At 40.8% G+C, this 18,731-nt stretch overlaps 1 protein-coding gene across 1 annotated transcript in view; it reads left to right on the forward strand.

Annotated features, from left to right (window-relative positions):
* LOC115161950 (neurexin-3a-like) overlaps positions 1-18,731 on the forward strand; it is a 739,824-nt gene that overhangs the window by 554,777 nt on the left and 166,316 nt on the right. The gene's annotated exons all lie outside the window — the stretch shown is intronic.

Genomic DNA, 18,731 nt, shown 5'->3' on the forward strand with positions numbered 1-18,731 from the left:
ATGCTGAGCCAATTGTGTGCCGCCCTATGGGACTCCCAATCACAGACAGATGTGATACAGCCTGCATTCGAACCAGGGACTGTAGTGACACCTCTTGCACTGAGATGCAGTGCCTTAGACCGCTGCACTACTCGGGAGCCACATTATGTGTATTGCTATCCTTGTATAATTGACTCCCATCCAAAATCTAATTTTCCATAACCCCTAACCCTACATCTAACCTTAACCCTTAACTTAACCATAACCTCTAACCCTACATCTAACCTTAACCCTTAACTTAACCCTTAACTTAACCATAACCCCTAACCCTACGTCTAACCTTAACCCTTAACTTAACCATAACCCCAAACCCCTAACACTAAAACTATACCAAGCCCTAACTCTCAACCCTAAATGTAACCTCTAACCCTAACTCTCAACCCTAAATGTAACCTCTAACCCTAACTCTCAACCCTAAATGTAACCTCTAACCCTAACTCTCAACCCCAAATGTAACCCCTAACCCTAACTCTCAACCCTAAATGTAACCTCTAACCCTAACTCTCAACCTTAAATGTAACCTCTAACCCTAACTCTCAACCTTAAATGTAACCTCTAACCCTAACTCTCAACCCTAAATGTAACCTCTAACCCTAACTCTCAACCCTAAATGTAACCTCTAACCCTAACTCTCAACCCTAAATGTAACCCTTAACCCTAACTCTCAACCCTAAATGTAACCTCTAACCCTAACCCTCAACCCTAAATGTAACCCCTAACCCTAACTCTCAACCCTAAATGTAACCTCTAACCCTAACTCTCAACCCTAAATGTAACCTCTAACCCTAAATGTAACCCCTAACCCTAAATGTAACCTTTAACCCTAAATGTAACCCCTAACCCTAAATGTAACCTCTAACCCTAAATGTAACCCCTAACCCTATCCTTTATTCTAACCCTAAAACAACAGCATTTTTCCTACTGGGGATGGGCAAAATGTCCAACTTGTCAGAGTTTTCCTTGTTTTACTGTCCTTGTGAGGACTTCCGGTACCCACAAGGATAGTTAAACAAAAACGCACACACACACACCCACACACACACACACACACACACACACACACACACGGATGCCTAGTTACAAATCTACACACACACACGCACAGGCTCACACATACTCACACATTCTCTCTGTTTTTTCTCGCCCTATGAATAATGAAGCTGTGAATTTCTATACTGTCGTCAGTAGAATCCCTGAGAGATTATATTGTTTTATTCTTTGTAGCTTTTGGCCCTCAGATATACTCATCAACTGTCAGAATCCATAGTGCTGCCTTTCTGCCTTCCTGCCTTTCTGTCTTCCTGCCTTTCTGTCTTCCTACCTTTCTACCGTCCTGCCTTTCTAGCGTTCTGCCTTTCTACCGTTCTTCCTTTCTAGCGTTCTGCCTTTATGTGGAGTACTAGTATGTACTGTATAGTTGGGTTGTCTGTTAGAGAGCTTCCCTAAGGGTATTTAAATCTCTCGCTCTCTCATGTATTAAGTTGACATGGTGGAACACACAACTCAGCCAGCCTACAAAGACAATTAGAGCGGCTTTCCCTTTAACGGAGCCAAACATAAATCATACTGGGCTGTTTAAATATGTTTGTAATATATGGGATTGGGACTCAAGGCTTAGGCAGTTTGTTTGTTCTCTCTCTCTCTCTCTCTCTCTCTCTCTCTCTCTCTCTCTCTCTCTCTTTCTCTCTCTCTCTCTCTCTTTCTCTCTCTCTCTCTCTCTCTCTCTCTCTCTCTCTCTCTCTCTCTCTCTCTCTGCCATATATATATATGTTCAATTTCAATTCAAGGGCTTTATTGGCATGGGAAATATGCCAAAGCAAGTGATAATAAACAAAAGTGAAATAAACAAATAAAAAATTAACAGTAAACATTACACTCCAAAGGAATAATGACATTTCCAATGTCATATAATGTGCAAATAGTTAAAGTACAACAAGGAAAATAAATACCGTTAAATAAAGGTTGTATTTACTATGGTGTTGGCGCTCCACTGGTTTCCCTTTTCTTGTGGCAACAGGTCACACATCTTGCTGCTGTGATGGCACACTGTGGTATTCCACCCAATAGATAGGGGAGTTTATCAAGATTGTGTTTGTTTTTGAATTCTTTGTGGGTCTGTGTAATCTGAGGGAAATATGTGTCTCAAATATGGTCATACATTTGGCAGGAGGTTAGGAAGTGCAGCTCAGTTTCAACCTTATTTTGTGGGCAGTGGGCACATAGCCCATCTTCTCTTGACAGACAGGTCTGCCTACGGCGGCTTTTCTCAATAGTAAGGATATGCTCACTGAGTCTGTACATAGTCAAAGCTTTCCTTCATTTTGGGTCAGTCAGTGTTTTTTCTTTGTTTAGGGCCAAATAGCATTCTAGTTTGCTCTGTTTTTTTGTTAATTCTTTCAGATGTGTCAAGTAATTATCTTTTTGTTTCCTCATGGTTTGGTTGGGTCTAATCTTGTTGCTGTCCTGGGGTTCTGTGGGGTCTGTTTGTGTTTGTGAACAGAGCCCCAGGACCAGCTTGCTTAGGGGACTCTTCTCCAGGTTCATCTCTCTGTAGGTGATGGCTTTGTATTGGAAGGACTGGGAATCGCTTCCTTTTAGGAGGTTGTAGAATTTAAAGGCTCTTTTCTGGATTTTGATAATTAGCAGGTATCGGCCTAATTCATTGTGCATGCATTATTTGGTGTTTTACATTGTACACTTAGGATATTTTTGCAGAATTCTGTTGGCAGATTCTCAGTATGCTGTTGTCTCATTTTTTGTATTATTGGTTGGTGAGCAGACCACAGACCTCACAACCATAAAGGGAAATTGGTTCTATAGCTGATTCAAGTATTTTTAGTCAGATCCTAATTGGTATGTCTAAATGTATGTTCCTTTTGATGGCATAGAAAGCCCTTCTTGCCTTGTCTCTCAGATCATTCAGAGCTTTAGGCTGAAGTATGTATCATTTGTTGTGTTCTCAAAGGCAACAGTGTCTAAATGGAATTTGTATTTGTGGTCCTGGCAACTGGACCTCTCTTAGAACACAATTATTTTTGTCTGAATGAGATGTACTGTCATGGCCCAGGTCTGACAGAATCTGTGCAGAAGATCTAGGTGCTGCTGTAGATTCTCCTTGGTAGGGGACAGAAGCACCAGATAGTCAACAAACAGTTGACATTTGACTTCAGATTCTAGTAGGGTGAGGCCGGGTGCTGCAGACAGTTCTAGTGCTCTCGATAATGTGTTGATATATATGTTGAAGAGGGTGGGGCTTAAGCTGCATCCCTGTCTCACCCCATGGCCCCGTGGAAAGAAATGTGTGTGTTTTGCCAATTTTATCTGCACACTTTTTGTTTGTGTACTGTGCCTTGCAAAAGTGTTCATCCCACTTGGCATTTTTCCAATTTTGTTGCATTTCAACCTGTAATTTAAATAGATTTTTATTTGGACATCATGTAATGAAAATACACAAAATTGTCCAAATTGTTGAAGTGAAATGAAAAAAATCCAAGTGTCCGGCGCCAAGATGGTGCCAGAAGGGAGGGCTGCCGTCTTGTTGGCTCTTAACCAACCATACTATTTTGTTTGTTTTTTCGCGTTGTTTGTAACTTGTTTTTTACATAATGTTGCTGCTACTGTCTCTTATGATCGAAAAGAGCTTCTGGATTTCAGAACTGGGATTACTCACCTCAAATTGGACGAGGAGTTCTGATTCAATGAGTCGGACGTGAGGGATATATTACGGACACCCTACCAGGCCCAGATCCCCGTGATTCGCTGGAAAAGGAAACGTAGTTTTCACGGATAGACATCAGGATGCATTGTGAGGATCAGGTGACAAGTGGCTAATCTGCCCTTGCCTTCTGTCCTGCTACCTAACGTTCAATCCCTGGAAAATAAATGGTATGAAGTGAAAGCACATACAGTGCCTTGCAAAAGTATTCATCCCCCTTGGTATTTTAACTATTTTTGTCACGTCCTGACCATAGAAAGCTGTTATTTTCCTTGGTAGAGTAGGTCAGGGATTGACGGGGGTTTTCTAGTTTAGTTTTTCTATGTTGTCATGTTCTAGTTTTGTATTTCTATGTTGGGTTTTGTTTGGGATGATCTCCAATTAGAGGCAGCTGGTCCTCGTTGTCTCTAATTGGAGATCATACTGAAGTAGGGGTTTTCCCACCTGGGTTTGTGGGAGAATGTCTTTTAGTTAGTGTATGTTTCACCTCTGCGTCACAGTTTGTTGTTTTGTTATTCAGTTTGTTTATATGTATTGCATAGTTTCACAGTGAAAATAAAATTTGGAACGACACACACGCTGCACTTTGGTCCGCTCGTTCCTACGACAACCGTGACAATTTTGATGCATTACGACCTGTCATTTAAATGTATTTCTATTTGAATTTCATGTAATAGGACATACACAAAATAGTCGAAATTGGTAAAAAAAAAATATATATTTTTTTTAGATAAATTGATAAAAAAAAGTTATTTAAAAAATTCAAAAAAGCAAAAAACATCAAAGTGGTGCATACATATGTATTCACCCCTTTTGCTATGAAGCCCCTAAATAAGATTTGGTGCAACCAATTACCTTCAGAAGTCACATAATTAGTTAAATAACGTCCACCTGTGTGCAATCTAAGTGTCACATGATCTGTCACATGATCTCAGTATATATACACCTGTTCTGAAAGGCCCCAGAGTCTACAACAACACTAAGCAAGGGGCACCACCAAGCAAGCAGCACCATGAAGACCAAGGAGCTCTCCAAACAGGTCAGGGACAAAGTTGTGGAGAAGTACAGATCAGAGTTGGGTTATAAAAAAATATCCAAAACTTTGAACATCCCACAGAGCACCATTAAATCCATTAGTAAAAAAATTGACAGAATATGGCACCACAACAAACCTGCCAAGAGAGGGCCGCCCACCAAAACTCACGGTCCAGGCAAGGAGGCCATTAATCAGAGAGGAAATAAAGAGACCAAAAATAACCCTGAAGGAGCTGCAAAGCTCCACAGCGGAGATTGGAGTATCTATCCATAGGACCACTTTAAGCCATACACTCCACAGAGCTGGGCTCTACGGAAGAGTGGCCAGAAAAAAAAGCAAACCCATTTGGTGTTCACCAACAGGCTTATGGGAGACTCCCCAAACATATGGAAGAAGCTACTTTGGCCATCAAGGAAAATGCTCTCTGTCGCAAACCCCACACCTCCCCTCACCCCGAGAACACCATCCCCACAGTGAAGCATGGTGGTGGCAGCATCATGCTGTGGGGATGTTTTTCATTGGCAGGGACTGGGAAACTGGTCAGAATTGAAGGAATGATGGATGGTACTAAATACAGGAACATTTTTGAGGGAAACCTGTTTCAGTCTTCCTGAGATTTGAGACTGGGATGGAGGTTCACTTTCCAGCAAGACAATGACCCTAAGCATACTGCTAAAACAACACTCAAGTGGTTTAACTTCCATGGGCTAGGTGGGACGCTTGTGGGACGCTTGGTTTTTGGCCTTTCTAGGGAGTTTTTCGTAGGGAGTTTTTCCTAGCCACGTGCTTCTTTCACATGCATTGCTTGCTGTTTGGGGTTTTAGGCTGGGTTTCTGTACAGCACTTTGAGATATCAGCTGATGTACGAAGGGCTATATAAATAAATTTGATTTGATTTGTTTTGGTTCCAAATAATCCATAGTTATATTCAAACAGCTCCGTTTTGTTTGTGCGTTCAGGTCACTATCCGAAGGGTGACGCGCGAGCGCATTTCGTGACAAAAAATGTCAAAATATTCCATTACCGTACTTCGAAGCATGTCAAACGCTGTTTAAAATCAATTTTTATGCTATTTTTCTCGTAAAATAGCGATAATATTCCAACAGGGCAACGTTGTATTCATTCAAAGGCTGATAGAAATTTTTTTAGAATTCTCGTGAAGGCGCATCTCAGTCTCACTGTCCCCAGGCTGACCACTCACAAACAGAGCTGTTGGACTTTGCCCAGAGACAGCAGACACCCCATTCCACTTTCTGGAAACTTTAGAGAGCCAATGGGAGCCTTAGAAAGTGTCATGTTACAGCACAGATGCTGTATTTTCAATAGAGATGCAAAAGAAGGACAACAAATTGTCAGACAGGGCACTTCCTGTAAGGAATCTTCTCAGGTTTTGGCCTGCCATATGAGTTCTGTTATACTCACAGATGCCATTCAAACAGTTTTAGACACTTTAGAGTGTTTTCTATCCAAATCTACTAATTATATGCATATTCCCGTTTCTGGGCAAGAGTAGTAACCAGTTTAAATCGGGTACGTTTTTTATCCGGCTATGCAAATACTGCCCCCTAGCCCCAACAGGTTGGGAAACATTGAAATGTTTTGGAATGGCCTAGTAAAAGCCAATACCTCAATCCAATTGAGAATCTGTGGTATGACTTAAAGATTGCTGTACACCAACGGAACCCATCCAACTTGAAGGAGTTGGAGCAGCTTTGCCATGAAGAATGGGCAAAAATCCCAGTGGCTAGATGTGCCTAGTTTATAGAGACATACCTCAAGAGACTTGCAGCTGTAATTGCTGCAAGAGGTGGCTCTACAAAGTATTGATTTTGGGGGTTGAAAAGTTATGCACGCTCAAGTTTTGTTTATATTATTTCTTGTTTGTTTCACAATAAAAAAACATTTGCATCTTCAAAGTCGTAGGCATGTTGTGTAAATCAAATGATACAAAATCCTCATGGCGAATTCAGTCAAATGCTTTTTTGAAATCAACAAAGCATGAGAAAACGTTGCCTTTGTTTTGGATTTGTTTGTTTCTCAATTAGGATGTGCAGGGTGAATATGTGGTCTGTCGTACGGTAATTTGGCAATAAGACAATTTGACGTTTGATCAGTACATTGTTTTCACTGAGGAAATTTACGAGTCTGCTGTTAATGATAATGCAGAGGATTTTCCTGAAGTTGCTGTTGACGCGTATCCCGTGTCATTAGGGTAAAATTTGTCTCCACTGTTGTGGATTGGGGTGATCAGTCCTTGGTTCCCAATATTGGGGAACATGCATGCGCTAAAGATGATATTTAAAGAGTTTTAGTAAAGCCAATTTGAATTTGTGTTCTGTGTATTTTATCATTTCATTTAGGATACCATCAACACCACAGGCCTTTTTTGTGCTGGTTTTGTATTTTGTTCTGTAGTTCATTCAATGTAATTGGAGAATCCAGTGGGTTCTGGTAGTCTTTAGATTTGTATTTGATCATGTACAGTACCAGTCAAAAGTTTGGACACACCTACTCTTTTAAGGGTGTTTCTTTATTTTCACAATGTTCTACATTGAAGAATAATAGTGAAGACGTCAAAACTATGAAATAACACATATGGAACTATGTAGTAAGCAAAAAAGTGTTAAACAAATCAAAATATAGCCTGCTTTACCTTGATGACAGCTTTGCACACTCTTTGCATTCTCTCCACCAGCTTCACCTGGACTGCTTTTCCAACAGTCTTGAAGGAGTTCCCACATATGCTGAGCACTTGTTGGATGCTTTTACTTCACTATGCTGTCCAACTCATCCCAAACCATCTCAATTGGGTTGAGGTCATGTGATTGTGGAGGCCAGGTGAACTGATGCAGCACTCCATCACTCTCCTTCTTGGTCGAATAGCCCTTACACATCCTGGAGGTGTGTTGGGTCATTGTCCTGTTGAAAACAAAATGATAGTCCCACTAAGCGCAAACCAGATGGGATGGCGTGTCGCTGAGGAATGCTGTGGTAGCCATGCTGGTTAAGTGTGCCTTGAACTCTAAATAAATCGTAGACAGTGTCACCAAAAGACAGATTTACACCGGTCTAATGTCCATTGCTCGTGTTTCTTGGCCCAAGCAAGTCTCTTCTTATTATTGGTGTCCTTTAGTAGTGGTTTCTTTGAAGCAATTTGACCATGAAGGCTTGATTCATGCAGTATCCTCTGAACAGTTGATGTTTAGATGTGTGTATTATTTGAACTCTGTGAAGTCTTTATTTGGGCTGCAATTACTGAGGCTGGTAACTCCAATGAACTTATCCTCTGCAGCAGAAGTAATTCTGCGTCTTCCTTTCCTGTGGCGGTCCTCATGAGAGACAGTTTCATCATAGCTCTTGGTGGTTATTGCGACTGCACTTCAAGAAACTTTCAAAGATCTTGAAATGTTCCAGATTGACTGACCTTCATGTCTTAAAGTAATGATGGACTGTCATTTCTCTTTGCTTATTTGAGCTGTTTTTGCCATAATATGAATTTGGTCTTTTCCCAAATAGGTCTATCTTCTGTATACCACCCCTACCTTGTCTCTCTCTCTCTCTCTCTCTCTGTGTCTCTCTCTCTCTCTCCATCTCTCTGTCTCTCTCTCTCTCTCTCTCTCCATCTCTCTGTCTCCTCTCTCTGTCTCTCCATCTCTCTGTCTCCTCTCTCTGTCTCTCTTTCTTTCTCAATAAAATATGAGATCATAGCCAGTAACACTACTCATATGTGTTCTATTTATTTCTTAATTATAAATTATTAATGAATGCATTAATATATTTACTCCTAAATGTTTAAAGAAATGCACTGATTGATTTGAATAGAAATCGCTGTGTTTTATAAAGTGTTTCTCTAACTAATTGGTCATTTCCTTTAGAAAAGCTGTTAAATTGGTCTAATGCATTTACACATTTTCCTCTCTGTTCAAAGTGCTTTTATCAATGATGGTGAATTAATATGTTCCAACTAATTGGATTTATTCATAAATTAGTGACCTTGTCCTGTATGGCTGGCTGCCTCCATGCCTCCACTCACACTAAGGGGATGGATGGAACAGATTAGTCCTCTATCATTTGTCTCTCTCTCTCTCTCTTTATCTCTCTGTCTCTCAATTTCTCTCACAGATAGACAAACACACTACTCACATACATAACATTTCTCTATCTCTTTATCTCTCTCTCCATAACTCTCTTTTGCTCTCTCTCTCTCTCTCTCTTTCCTGTCCGTCTATCCACTGGTTTTATTGGGGCTATTGAGTCTGGTCCTCAGGGCTTAACGGGCGGTCAAAGCAATGGTACCACACCTGACCATACATTCCCTCCCTCTTTGCTCCACTTCACCCTAAATTGGAACCTCTTTCCTGAGGAAGGGCGGATGAACGATGCCCCTGCTAATTCAGCTAAAATCTGGAGCACAAAACTGCAGTTAGGGGAATTAAGACACTAGTGTATCTTTATAGGGGTTAATTCAAGCTTGGCTTTGTTTTATATGGGGAAACCTACATTGAACAAAAGTATAATAGCTTATTAGCAACATATTGTTGAAGTTACAAAGACATACACTCTTAGAAAAAAGGGTTCTAAAATGGTTCTTTGGCTGTCCCCATAGGAGAAACCTTTTAGGTTCCATGTAGAAGCCTCTGTAGAAAGGGTTCTACCTGCAACCAAAAAGGGCTTCTTCAAATGGTTCTCCTATGGGGACAGCCGAAGAACCCTTTATTAAGGTTCTAGATAGCACTTTTTTTTCTAAGAGTGTATAAAACAGTTTGATCGGACAATTATAGTTTTTCTCAGTTGCTAAGACACTTTTAATGAAACTGGGGTCCACTTGATCTCCATCATAACCTAATGAGCACTAAGTAATTTCTTATTGCTTTCACACACAATGCAAATGCTACGCAAATTTTTGCACAACTCTCTACAAAAGACGCAAAACTCAGTTGTGTAAATAATGACCAACAAAATTAAAACATTTGGTCACAGCTGATACAAATTACTCCCATGAATGTGAACTTCTTCTGCACGTGTGCAAAACTTATTTTCACAATTGTTCAATCAGCAATCAGTTCAATTCATGCATAAAAGAGATCACCTCTGAGTTGCTGTTTGCAAGAATAGACCAAGTAAGAGGCCGAGGGCAAGAACAAATGTGAGGTAGAGGGGCCAATAGAGGAAGATAGTTCAGCTCTCAGTTAAAATGGAAAAAGGTAAAATAAAGCCTTTTGCTTCTGGATATTCATGCTCTTGAGTGACATTCTTTCGTCATTGGTCATCTTTGGTAAAAATCAATGAAAGAAAAAAAAAGAATTCAGCCCATGCTGTGATAATATGTTTACTTGCCTTTTATGGTGCATACTATAATTATAGTATCAACAAATGGCCCAGACATATACAAGAGGGTTAACCATGTTAGGGTATATTGATAGTTGTAGTCAGTATTTATTGGGCCATTGTGTAACAATTGATTGAAATCACTTTTCATTAGATAAGTTGTATGAACAGTGGGAGAAAAAAGTATTTGACCCCCTGCTGATTTTGTACGTTTGCCCACTGATGAAGAAAGGATCAGTCTATCATTTTAATGGTAGGTTTATTTGAACAGTGAGAGACACAATAACAACAAAAATATCCAGAAAAACGCATGTCAAAAATGTTATAAATTGATTTGCATTTTAATGAGGGAAATAAGTATTTGACCCCCTCTCAATCACAAAGATTTCAGGCTCCCAGGTGTATTTTATAAAGGTAACGAGCTGAGATTAGGAGCACACTCTTAAAGGGAGTGCTCCTAACCGCAGCTTGTTACCTGTAAAAAAGACACCTGTCCACAGAAGCAATCAATCAATCAGATTCTAAACTCTCCACCATGACCAAGACCAAAGAGCTCTCCAAGGATGTCAGGGACAAGATTGTAGACCTACACAAGGCTGGAATGGGCTACAAAACCATCGCTAAGCAGCTTGGTGAGAAGGTGACAACATTTGGTGCGATTATTCGCAAATGGAAGAAACACAAAAGAACTGTCAATATACCTCGGCCTGGGGCTCCATGCAAGATCTCACCTCGTGGGGTTGCAATGATCATGAGAACGGTGAAGAATCAGCCCAGAACTACACGGGAGGATCTTGTCAATGATCTCAAGGCAGCTGGGACCATAGTCACCAAGAAAACAATTGGTAACACACTATGCCGTGAAGGACTGAAATCCCGCAGCGCCCGCAAGGTCCCCCTGCTCAAGAAAGCACATATACATGCCCGTCTGAAGTTTGCCAATGAACATCTGAATGATTCAGAGGACAACTGGTGAAAGTGTTGTGGTCAGATGAGACCAAAATTGAGCTTTTTGGCATCAACTCAACTCGCCGTGTTTGGAGGAGGAGGAATGCTGCCCATGACCCCAAGAACACCATCTCCACCATCAAACATGGAGGTGGAAACATTATGCTTTGGGGGTGTTTTTCTGCTAAGGATACAGGACAACTTCACCGCATCAAAGGGACGAGGGACGGGGCCATGTACCGTCAAATCTTGGGTGAGAACCTCCTTCCCTCAGCCAGGGCATTGAAAATGGGTCGTGGATGGGTATTCCAGCATGAGAATGACCCAAAACACACGGCCAAGGCAACAAAGGAGTGGCTCAAGAAGAAGCACATTAAGGTCCTGGAGTGGCCTAGCCAGTCTCCAGACCTTAATCCCATAGAAAATCTGTGGAGGGAGCTGAAGGGTCGAGTTGCCAAATGTCAGCCTCGAAACCTTAATGACTTGGAGAAGATCTGCAAAGAGGAGTGGGACAAAATCCCTCCTGAGATGTGTGCAAACCTGGTGGCCAACTACAAGAAACGTCTGACCTCTGTGATTGCCAACAAGGGTTTTTGCCACCAAGTACTAAGTCATGTTTTGCAGAGGGGTCAAATACTTATTTCCCTCATTAAAATGCAAATAATTATATAACATTTTTGACATGTGTTTTTCTGGATTTTTTTGTTTTTATTCTGTCTCTCACTGTTCAAATAAACCTACCATTAAAATTATAGACTGATCATTTCTTCGTAAGTGGGCAAACGTACAAAATCAGCAGGGGATCAAATACTTTTTCCCCCAATGTATATATGGAGGTAGTTGATGTTGTATCGTGTATTTCATGTTTTGAGAGTCTTAATGCGTTTTGCTAAATGAATGTGTCATTTTGGCCAACGTGTTTCAGTTTGGTTCTGTGGGTTATTTGAAAAAGTTTAATTATATTTGGACGAATGTGATCATACAATCAAGAAAAACTGTAATCATGAGTTGTTTAAACAACAGTATATGAAATCTATATTCAAAAACATATACAGTATTTTAATGGTACTTGGTCTTTGAACAAGGTGAGATTATTCTACATCAAGATATTTGTGTTTTATTCTGGGACAAATGCAATAGACTGGAATCTCGTCCTCTACAGCCCTGACATACTGACTTTGGCTAGAAGAGAGAACGGAGAGAGCTGATACAGAGAGCAGCAAGAGGAGGGAAGAGAGCAGGGGAGGGAGGGAGAGAGACAAAAGGAAAGAGAGGTAGAGAGTAGGGAAAGAGGTGGAGAGGAGGGAGAGAGAGAGAGGGGGAGGAAGGTAGAGAGACAAAAGGAGAGAGAGGTAGAGAGGAGGGAGAGGACGAGGGAGATAGAGAGTAGAAAGGTGAAACAGCAAATTGTCCCTGCCGTCCCCCAGGGCTCTGGAACGTTAGCAGGTTCACCGCCGTCGGTTCCCTCCGGTGGACTCAGGATGTGTCATTTTCGCCGATAAACGTCCGTCCTATGACCTTTGTGGAGAGCAGGGGGTGAAGATCTAACTCGTTGTGGACAAGCCGGCCCCTGAGGCTGGGAAAATGTCACGTCCGATGTCCTTCAAACACGTTGCAGATGTCGACCGCCCAAATTGCAACCTGGATGGAAGAATTAGAGGAATCAAATCACTGCATGTATTCATCTTCATTGGGCATCAAAGGTGCTCCACCTCTGGCAGTCATTGATTTTCTTGCTGTTTCAACAATGGGATGAACAAACTGCTCTTTATCTGCGAAAAGTTGACAAACTTACAAAAATGTTAACTGTTGAGTCCTTAAGCAACAGAATATATATTGCTACACAATTCCTTAAGTTATTGACTAGGGCTTTTGAAAGTTATAAACGCAAATACATAAGATCTGAGAAACCAGTTTGGTCGACATACAGATCTGCAATTTGGAGTGCAGTGTGCTGCTTGAATTGATTCATCCAATGAGAGTTATGATCAGGAGTCCCCATGCTTCCTAAATTTAGCAGGCCAAAGCCAAGTGGAACCGATGTGCTTCTTAGGTGAAAGGACTTCTTTGGTCCAACGTTGCATCCCAAATGGCAGCCTATACCTTATGTAGTGAACTACTTTTGACAAAAAGTTTCTCTTCATCTACAGATGTCGGATCTTAACTTGGCCATCCATGGTACTGATTTCTGTGTCTGTGTCTGTGTGTGTGTGTCTGTGTGTGAGTGAGTAAGTAGAAAAATATTATGTTGACTCACCCTACTTGTTGAGAAACACCAATGCCATCATCCTCTCTTTCATATTGCCTATAAAACCACAAGTCCAAATCCTTATCTCCGTCAATGGCTAATTTAGGAAAGGGCCGACTTTAGCTAGCTAGCCACCGGAGGACAACAACACAACTCTCTCTCTCTCTCTCTCTCCCTCTCTCTCCCTCTCTCTCCCTCTCTCTCTCCCTCTCTCTCCCTTTCTCTCTCTCTCTCTCCCTCTCTCCTTCCCTCTCTGACTCTCTCTCTCCCCCTGTCTCTCTCTCCCTCTCTCTCCCTTTCTCTCCCTCTCTTTTGTTTCTGGGTGAACACAGGGAGTGGCGAAAGATTCACCAGCTCAGCTATTTCATTCCTACATTCTCCCTGTTCTTTACCTCTTCCTGTTCTTCTAATAAAATAAAAACAAATGAATTGGAGAAAGTTTGAAGATGAATAACTTTTTTGAATGCATTTTTTTCACTTTCTTCCCGGCTCTCTCTCTCTCTCTCTCTCTCTCTCTCTCTCTCTCTCTCTCTCTCTCTCTCTCTCTCTCTCTCTCTCTCTCTCTCTCTCTCTCTTCTGTAATCTGCTAATGGAGGAGCTCCCTGTACCGAGTTGCATATTTGTTGGCGGGGAAATGCTCTCTAGTCATTAACGACAAATGTCTTCACTTCCTCCCTACCGCTGCACAGCATGCTGCGTAGCGTATAATTACAGCCAAACTAAATGCATCCACAAATTGCATCTCGCAGAAGTGAGAGCGTTTTTCTTTTTTCATGGGTGGTCAGGCAACATACCCAATCTGGCTGTAAGTGGAGCTCTTAATGACAATTATTTTCAGCAATTTTTCTGCAGCATTTATGTTCTTCCTTTATATTTTGTTTTTGATAAGTGAAATGCATGGCCATGGTTTATTGCATCTGTTTGATTGTATAGCGAACCTGAAATAGACATCAATGTAGTTAACTGTGGTTAAATTAGATTAGGCTTTTAAATGGTGGTATCTATGCAAATTGAGTCCAATCTGTGTGAATTAAGACTCATTATCAGGTAGTTCTCCATGTATCGACATCACACACACACCATTTATAAACAGCCCACTAGTGCTGAGCTTTTAACCGAAATGTCAGGGTTTTTTTTTCATTTTTGAAAAAACGAATTAACCTACTTCTGTTCAATTATTGAATTACATTTCATCATTTATTTTTCTGTGAGATCAATGTGCACATTTCACGGTTTCTGTAGAGATAAATCAGATCAAGCCAGAACTGTGAGATGTAGTAGGGAGTTGTAGTTTCCAACAGGTTTCCAACAGTGGTAATTGACTACAATGAACATAATCCATTGTCCTCCTACTTGTCCAGCCTGTGTATCGTTTATGCCAGCTACGTAAAAGAGAGAAGAATGCACAATTGGGATGGATAGAGCAGTTGCTTTACATGATCTAAGTGATTGATCACTGGTATTCAGCATTTGTAAAAGTATGCCTTATTTACTTTGAAGAACTACTAAAATTGTGATTTTGTCAGACAGCAGCTCTATAGAGATGAGATGATGACCTGCAATTAAATATTAAAGTAATATAAACAACTGAAATGTTTTATTTTATTAAAGTAAAGTAATGTGAATACATGATGGTTGGTAAGTGAAAAGCAGTAATGGGCAGTGACTACCATCATGGGACTTTTATTCATTGTTTTATTCTGTATTGTTACAGAATTCAACCAGCATAATTCATAGTGCATTTAATGTTTAACAAAATAATTGAAACCGAAATCGAAAACCATGATTATATTTTCAATAATCTAACCGAAACTGAACCAACCTCAAAAATCCCAAATCGCTCAGCACATCGGCCCAGACACTAATATCTGTCTCCACCCAATGTGCCCCAATGAAATCCTATAAGATGGAGAGATAACAGAGAGTACAGGAAATCTATAGTGTTGATCGCTTCTAATCAGCTGGGAGCATAAGTACACTTCGCCCGTTGATTTTCAATCAGGAGAAAACCTCCTCTGCAGACACATCAATATGCCATGGACCCCCACCACTCTCCCACTGCTTTTGGCTGGCAGTAGCATTTGAGGAGAGAGGTAGCAAAATTACCTGTGCTTGTCTTGTTTCACGGCTGTTTCATCTCGGGGCCAGAGCTGCCATTATAAGTACAGCTTTTCTTACTCCTCCATGTTGGGATTGTGAAAGCTAGATGGTAGACACTCCAAAGAAAACATGTGACCACCTAGCTGATATTGACTGTTGTTTTCATCCATCTGGGGGTGGTTCAATGGCAGATAAGACTGAGCTATAACGTTCCCTTGGAAGGTATTTATGGACAGAAAGTAAGAGAAGTTTTAATGAGTTGTGTTATTATGGCTGAGCTGATTCATTCCCCTTAATGGTAGTAATTAAAGGTACAGCTGCATGAACCAAGCAGGACAACAAGACAGCACATTGTCTTTCATTTGACTGAATAAAGCAGATAAATGTAAGATGTACTCAGTGCTGTAAAAATACTTTAAAGAACTACTTCAGTAGTTTTTTGGGGTATCTTTACTTTAATATTTATATTTTTGACAAGTTTTACTTTTACTTCACTACATTCCTTAAGAAAATTTCCTCCATACATTTTCCCTGACACCCAAAAGTACTTGTTACATGTTGAATGCTTAGCAGGACAGAAAATGGTCCAATTTGCACACTTATCAACATTCCTGGTCATCCCTACTGCCTCTGATCTGGCGGACTCACTATACGCAAATGTTTTGTTTATGTGTTTGAATGTTACCCTGGCTATCTGTAAATAAATAAATAAAACTAGAAAATTGTGCCACCTGGTTTGCTTAATTTAAGGAATTTTCAATTATTTGTACTTTTACAGTGCCTTGCAAAAGGACTCATCCCCCTTAGCGTTATTCCTATTATATTTAATTACAACCTGTAATTTAAATACATTTTTATTTGGACGTCATGGGATGGACATACACAGAACAGTCCAAATTGGTGAAGTGAAATGAAAAAAATTACCAATTACCTTCAATAGTCACATAATTAGTTAAATAAAGTCCACTTGTGTGCAATCTAAGTGTCACATGATCTGTCACATGATCTCAGCATATATACACCTGTTCTGAAAGGCCCCAGAGTCTGCAACACCAAGAAGACCAAGAAGCTCTCCAAACAGGTCAGGGACAAAGTTGTGGAGAAGTAGCGATCAGGGTTGGGTTGTACAAAAATATCCGAAACTTTGAACATCCCACGGAGCACCATTAAATCCATTATTAAAAAATTGAAAGAATATGGCACCACAACAAACCTGCCAAGAGAGGGCCGCCCACCAAAACTCATAGACCAGGCAAGGAGAGCATTAATCAGAGGGGCAACAAAGAGACCAAAGATAATCCTGAAGGATCTGCAAAGCTCCACAGCGGAGATTGGAGTATCTGTCCATAGGACCACTTTAAACCATACACTCCACAGAGCCAAAAGGCTTGTGGGAGACTCCCCAAACATATGGAAGAAGGTACTCTGGTCAGATGAGACAAAAATGTAGCTTTTTGGCCATCATGGAAAACGCTATGTCTAGCACAATCCCAACACCTCTCATCACCCCGAGAACATCGTCCCCACAGTGAAGCAGGGTGGTGGCAGCATCATGCTGTGGGACTGTTTTTTATCGGCAGGGACTGGGAAACTGGTCAGAATTGAACGATGGTGCTAAATACAGGAAAATTCTTGAGTGAAACCTGTTTCAGTCTTCCAGAGATTTGAGACTGGGACGGAGGTTCACCTTCCAGCAGGATAATGACCCTAAGCATACTACTAAAGCAATACTCGAGTGGTTTAAGGGGACACATTTAAATGTCTTGGAATGGCCTAGTCAAAGCCCAGACCTCAATCCAATTGAGAATCTGTGATATGACTTAAAGATTGCTTTACACCTGCGGAACCCATCCAACTTGAAAGAGCCGGAGCAGTTTTGCCTTGAAGAATGGGCAAAAATCCCAGTGGCTAGATGTGCCAAGCTCATAGAGACATACCCCAAAAGACTTGCAGCTGTAATTGCTGCAACAGGTGTCTCTACAAAGTTTTGACCATGGGGGGTGAATAGTTATGCACGCTCAAGTTTTCAATTTTTTTGTCTTATTTCTTGTTTGTTTCACACTAAAACATATTTTGCATCTTCAAGTGGAAGGCATGTTGTGTAAATCAAATGATACAAACCCCTCCAGAAAACATTTTAATTCCAGGTTGTAAGGCATCAAAATAGGAACAATGACAAGAGGTGAATCCTTTTCAAGCCACTGTAGTTTTACTTTTAAAACTTAAGCATATTTTAACACTTAAATTTACTTTTTATACTTAAGTATTTTTAAAACCAAGTACTTTTAGACTTTTACTCAAGTAGTATTTTACTGGGTGACTTTCACTTTTACTTGAGTCATTTTCTACTAAGGTATCGTTACTTTTACTAAAGTATGAGAATTGAGTGCTTTTTCTACCACTGGATGTACTGATGAAGACCATAGCCGGATATAGTACACTGTGAAAGGAAGTGGTTAGCTAGCCAATGAAATAGCAACAAGACTTACTGAAAACAAACAGGGCCGAATATCTAACAATTTTTATTTTAAATTATTGACTTGATTTAGCTAGAATCCAGAGAGGAAGGAAAAGGGGAGAGAGGACATCCCTGTCTTGTTCTTATTTTTTTAATATATAATTTTGGCAAATGTTTGTCAGACACGCAGGCATTTCATATTTAAAATTTGAAAAGACAGAAGTCATTGCAGTTATTGCCACCAAGCCCATCATGGTTTTTATAGTAAGCATGTCAAGGCACCCTAGGATACCTCATTAGACTGACTGAGCGTATAAGACAGTCGGAGACTTGTCACATAGCGGCAGGTTAAATGCTCTTGAAGTCTGTGAGGATCAGGGCAAAGGCTTTTTGAGGGTTTTCCTTTCATACGTCCCTCCCTCCTCAGAAAGACCTGACTTTAATCTCTATTAGCCTGGCTTTATGAATCGATGCTTCAAGGTTTAATATTACCTTCTAATGCTGTGTGAAAATCAAATGCACCCTGGCCCTGTCTCCTCACACACACACATGCACACCGACCAACCGACAGGCACACACACACACACGCACAACAACCAACACACACACACACACACACACACACACACACACACACACACACACACACACACACACACACACACAGAGTTACCCACTCTCTCACACACACAGACACGCACACACGCACACGCACACAGTAACACAGTCACACACACACTCTCACACACACTCTCACTCACACACAAACACACACACATCTCTCTCAGCCACACTCTGATGCTGTCCCTTGCTCCTCTGTGTTCCCAGAGTCTAGAGGGGGTGTATGGGTGTAATGTAC

Source organism: Salmo trutta, chromosome 25 (assembly GCF_901001165.1).
Source record: "Salmo trutta chromosome 25, fSalTru1.1, whole genome shotgun sequence".
Lineage (NCBI taxonomy): Eukaryota > Metazoa > Chordata > Actinopteri > Salmoniformes > Salmonidae > Salmo > Salmo trutta.